Source organism: Patella vulgata, chromosome 7, assembly GCF_932274485.2.
Source record: "Patella vulgata chromosome 7, xgPatVulg1.2, whole genome shotgun sequence".
NCBI lineage: Eukaryota > Metazoa > Mollusca > Gastropoda > Patellidae > Patella > Patella vulgata.
The window spans coordinates 30,213,022-30,219,021 of NC_065885.2; the positions used below are offsets into that span (position 1 = coordinate 30,213,022).

Genomic DNA, 6,000 nt, shown 5'->3' on the forward strand with positions numbered 1-6,000 from the left:
CTCGCATTTAATGCCACACTAAGATCAACAAATGTAAATATTATGAGAACTGTTAATACATTCCTACATCTTCGTATGTCAATTATTCGGTTTTCAATTATTTCAGGAAAGGCAATTGGGTCTACTTTCTAATTGCCAACTGTGTGCCCCAGGCAACGAAAATGTTTTGGCACTTTGTCTACGCAGATGGTCACCTCAGAGCAAAATTAAACCCGAGAAGTCTCTCCAATCATGGTATACACCAAATTTCTGAACGCACAAGTAAAGGAATCGTTCATATCTAAAGACACCGATAAATATTTACAAAAGATCCATTTTTCCATTATGCCATTATTTAAAAGAACATTTTGAGTTAATTATATTTACAGCAATAACTGAACGGTAGATAATGATTAACCGTGCTTCCACTGACGTCCAATAATTTAATTAGAATTATTAAGAGGCAATAGTCATCTTGCACCGAGCAATAGGCATAATATTTCTCCATCGGTATTTTCAGTTGAAACAATGCCCCGACTTCTGTATTTGAACCCCGATACAGCTCACTAACAGCTATGGCAGGCAGCTTAGTATTTCAACTGAACAATTGGATCTAATTATCTGAACAACCAGACAAAACAGCAGTTTCCATTTCTAAAGTTAAAATAACACTTGGAGTTTTCTGAATCAATCTAATTACTAATGTAGCATATTTTATGAAACTGTCTATTTTTCTAGAACTTTAATTCAGTTTGGAATGAATTCAGAAAAAATCAATAATTCGTTGATATTTGAGAATCAAATAGCCTTTTGTAACATTATCCTTCCCTTGGGTGTATGTTGTTGTCTTAAATACTCACCTCCTAAAGTAAGGCTATAATAATGGCATCAATTACTATGACTCCACAGTTAGAGGCTCCAACATGCCTGGATAAAGTTATGACCATTTTAAGTTTAAGTTTTACATTAAACGTGGTCAATTTCTGGACTTCAGATTTTATATGGTCGTTAAGTCTATTATTATTATGTAACCTTTCGTCTGGCATGTTGATTTTTTTAAACCCTTGTCGGTGCCAGGGCCGTAACTAGCCCAGAGCAACGAGGGGGTGGGGGTGCGGGACGTGTTCTCATGGTTGCTGTAAAATTGACGGACAATGTATATCTATGGTCGACAATTTCTTCACAGGGGAGGGGGGGGGACTTTTTGCCCCCTAATTACGGGCTTGGTCGGTGCACGTGGGGTCTCCGTGGACCCCATGCACATGTTTTTTTTAGTATATTGTAATAACTACTGGGCACTGCTTTCTGCAATTTAGTGACTTTGTCTCCTATACATTTTTACACGTAGCAAAGAGATTGGTATTCATCTGCTTCCCACATGCAGAGTTTGTAGCACCATGGGTCTTTAGTCAGATGTGAAGAGCGGGAGTTGGAAACCGGTCGCCACATCCTACGTACGACCCATGCATCTTTTCTTACTACATATCTTAGTAGCCTTGTGATCGTCTAGGATTTGTCTCTAGCTGTCTTTGCTTCTGCTTCACGTTGTGTATTTACTTCTTACTGTTTTCGTAAGACGTTTGTCTTCCCAGTAGTTATAACAATGCAACTGTTCGTTTTTACATTTTATATATCAAGCTGGATACATATAAGCATCGTATAGATTACAATACTAAAGTCAATCTCAAAACCTAGCCAGCCAGACTTGATATGGGCGCGTCTGCTGATAGAAATTGCTACATCTTTCCCCTTCTGGAATCAAGCTGCTGTCTAACGAATTCTCACAAGTATGATAGTTTTGTAGCTGTGGGTTTTGGGCGTTCAATTATCTAATTGGTCAAATATCATGTAAATAAGTATAGAGATTGGTCAAACAAGCCAAATGAAGCAATCGTAATTTTCCGTCACATGTTTTTCAAGTTCTATCCTTGAACTCAGACCCCCTTTCCTATTATTCTCACACAATTACATAATCAATTAATTTGCGTTTTAAATAAACCCATACCATAGCTAATATACTGACAATAGAGAATAATTTGTAAAGATAAAAATGTTGTTTAAACCATCTTATTCCTCTATTCCTTGTCCATAAATTTAAAACAATGTCGCAACGACGATATTTCTACAAGTTATGTTACATGCAAATCAGGCCCAACGCTTGGAGGGAACAAAGGTTCCAACCGGACCCCTGCCCTGACTGATAACTCACACTAGGGATTTTGCTAATTTGTTTGCTGTCGTTAATCAATCGTCCCCCCATCCCAATTTGCTACATAGCTTCGTACAATACAGCCGGATTGGTATCTATTGACATAACTATGATTTCTCCCCCTGTGGTGAAAAGACCAATTTTCAACAAAGAGGTGATTTAAACAGTATTTATTCGGATTACTTATATACAATCATCATAAAGAGTATAATGAATATTTGGATACAGTAACAAGCAACTTAATGCTTATATAAAACTTCTTCCAAAATAGGTTGATATGAATATAATTTTAATGCGCAGCTGGTAATGTAACACTATAAGAATGATTATCTATATTAGGGTTGTAGATAATGGTGCCATGAAAAAAGGGCGTTGAATAAGAAATAAAGAAATCATTTAAAAGAAAGAAAAACCGGCGGCTGCCAGGCAAGACACGCCCACATTTTGCAAGCGATGGATAGAGAACAAACTAAAAAAAAGGTGATTTTTCGTACAATCAAAGGCCATAATTCAGGAAGTTACGATCCGATATGCGCGAATATCAGAAAGAACCAAGATCTTTGGTTTATAAACATGTATTTCAAGTTTCATCAAAATCGGATCAAAATTATGACCTCTAGAGCGTCCACAACCTTGATATACCATACATTTACACTATTTGCGTACGAGGAGCGGCCATTTTGTCCGGCAGTTTTGGTCCGATTTTCACGAAATTCGAACTCAAGCGCCACAACGGTGTAACGGTGATATGTTCGAACGGTGTTTTAAATCGGATAATAATTGTGACCTCTAGCGGGACCACAAGCTAAAAACGCGATTTTTCGTACAATCAGGGGTCATAATTCAGGAAGTTACAATCCGATATGCGCAAATATCGAAAGGAACCAAGATCTTTGGGTTATAAACATGCATTTCAAGTTTTAGCAAAATCAAATGAAAATTGTTACCACCACAAGCTAAAAACGTAATTTTTCGTACAATCAGGAGCCATAATCCGATAGATGCCAATATCGAGAGGAACCGATATCTTTTGGAGATAGACCTATATTTCAAGTTTCGTCAAAATCGGATAAGAATTGTGACCTGTAGAGTGCCAACAAACACATTGTAGACGGACGGACGGGTGGAGAATATGCGTCCACATGAAAATGTGTGCGTATAAAAAGAAGAAGGTGGGGAGGGAATAGAAAGAAACTTGGGACGCAGCACCAGAAAACCAAGCAAGAATAACACCACCAAAAACTGGTCAAACTAGTTGATTGGTATTTTTAAATACACATTTCTCACAGCCGAGTGGAGCTAGCCAATTAAATTTACCTTTGTCCTTTGAAGCTTTAAAAACACAAATATACCTTTTTTATGTTCTGATTGTATTTATTGGGTTTAATAACTTTTTAAGAAATATATTGACTTTTAAGTGGTGGGGAAAATTGTATATTTCTTATGTATTCCCAACAAGACGAGCAAAGCTTGCATTATATAAAGGACAATAAAACTTCTCTCTGAAATTGATATGGATGCATTTATGTTTTAATATGTATATTAGGGGAGCAGCTTGGAGCGAAACGAAGTCGTATTAAAGTAATTACATTTTAATCTTCCAAATGAAAGACCCATGTCCGGAATATTTTTTTTAGGCGAATACACACACCTCAATTATTAATACCCCCCAGCCCCCTCCCAATCGTACCCGCACCTGTTTAATGTATTGTGGATTTATTTGGGAGTTGATGTCGAACGGGTGACCTAATTAGGTCGGGACATCATATTGTCTATAATAATTAATGTCGGTTTCAGCTGCTGATCGTTTGCTTTTCAGCGATGGTCTTCTCATGCCGAAATCGATTACTTTTCAGATTTTTGGTTGAGTATTGTTTTGTGTTATTGAAAACGTTATAAGAACAACGTGTACACTATTTACACTACTTTTAACTGTCTAAAACATCTATAAAATACAAGAACAAATATCGAGTGGCAATGAAACTAGATTACGATAGATCATAGCACAAGGTCAACCTGTTAAAGGGCAATAATTGGTTTGTTTACACAGGCGGAGCATTACAAGGAATTGATCCGGAATAAATTTTCACTTTTTACACCATTGATGGTTGCGGGTACTAATTTGTAAAAAAACATATAATATGTCCATATAATATAAGATGCGAATAATCAGTTAATACTAGTGCCTCATTAACTTAGTCATCGTTCATCACAGAAGCGACCGGGAATTTGTTTTACTGCGGATCAGTTTGGTGAGCTTCTTCTGAAATCGGGACAAATTTAATACAGTACACAGACAAACGATATAATATATTATCTCTTTTTATTATAATACCTCGATTTCATTAGCCCGTCTTCATTAGGCCGATTGGTGTTGACAAGTAGAGCGTAAAACTCTTATTTCATTTCATTTTTTGAAATTCGCAGTTAGTATGTAAATTAAAACAATAAAGACTATTATGTAAGTTGTCTACTTCAGCGAATGGTTTGCATATCCTCGCGAACCGTTCGATAACCCAGCTTTATTTAAATATGAAATAATCAGATTTACAAGCTCTGGTTTACAGTTCAATATTATTTTTTTAAAAAAATTGGATTACAATTAATACCCCCAAAAAAACATTTAGAAACTATTTTAAACTACTTATGCCGCACTATAATTTCAGACTGCTAAACAGCCCCCAAAAATGATATATGGCAATGAAAATATAAGACAAAGATATAAACATAACCATTTATCAAAATCCCTTTATCCTAATCATGATTAATTTCGTTATTTTTGCAATTTTTAACCATTAAACAACATATCCAAATGTTAACAATTGGAATTTTGGCGAAATAATGTACAGCCAATACCTATTTCATGTTTTTATGGAGAAAAAAACCGAAACTTAACTGAAACTGACTGACATAACTGTTAGTCAATACATGTATATAACAAAAGTACCGTTTTAATAAATGTATAAAATCAGTGTCCCTTTAAATTTCTAGTCAGTTCTTATGAGAGAAAACAAATTGAGCCTTACCTAATACTGGCATACCTGATCGGGAATAAACTTCTGTAGAAAAAGTAAAACTACTGGAAACGAACATCCCAAGATGAAGAAATGTTGAAGAACGGCGATAACTATACAGGATTAGAACAGAGTGACAACAGAATATATCTCGTCGAGGAAACAGCACAAATTGATTCGCTGGAGCTGGATGACATCAAGACGACGAGTAGCGATCACGACATTTCTCGTGCCGAGGCCCGATATGGTAAGCAAACCGTGCTAACTACACACTGACATACATCATGTATAGGTTTATCTGATATATTATATACAAATATACTATGCGTGTAGACCAACAAATGGTTTAATGTATTGATTTTTAATAACCAATAATTTGTATAAATACAGGACACAGAATCGTAGGCGTACGGGCCCGATGAATGTTAGGGGGTAGAACTGAAATGCCCGAAACAGTTCCCGTTTACAGACAGCCGCACTGGTCGTCAGCGAGCGCCGCATAGTCCGGTGGCTCATGGCGGGGTGGGGGGATCCCTATCAGAGAGGAGAATATATGAGACCAAGTTTTTGTGGAGCAGTTTTTTGCGTAGATTTCTATTCTGGGTGGTGATAAGGTGTTTGAAGGGGCTTTTCCGAGATATGGGGATTGTGGTGGGTGGGTCCTATGTGTTAAATATTGTGGAAATATGATAATGTTGATAGTCATTTTATTGCACTTTACATCTCTAAATAAGTATATAGGACCCTAATGGATAATTGTTTTGTTTTGTGTGGAGGCCTGGGGAGGGAGGGGACTGT

General features: G+C 36.6%; 1 protein-coding gene across 1 annotated transcript in view; it reads right to left on the reverse strand.

The window, feature by feature from the left end:
- LOC126826886 (cholecystokinin receptor type A) overlaps window positions 1-5,402 on the reverse strand; it is a 78,353-nt gene extending 72,951 nt beyond the window's left edge. The window contains exon 1 of the mRNA XM_050555994.2: window positions 5,215-5,402. The gene's annotated coding sequence lies outside the window, so the exon portion shown is untranslated. The remainder of the gene's footprint in view (window positions 1-5,214) is intronic.
- Between the last annotated feature and the right edge of the window lie 598 nt (window positions 5,403-6,000).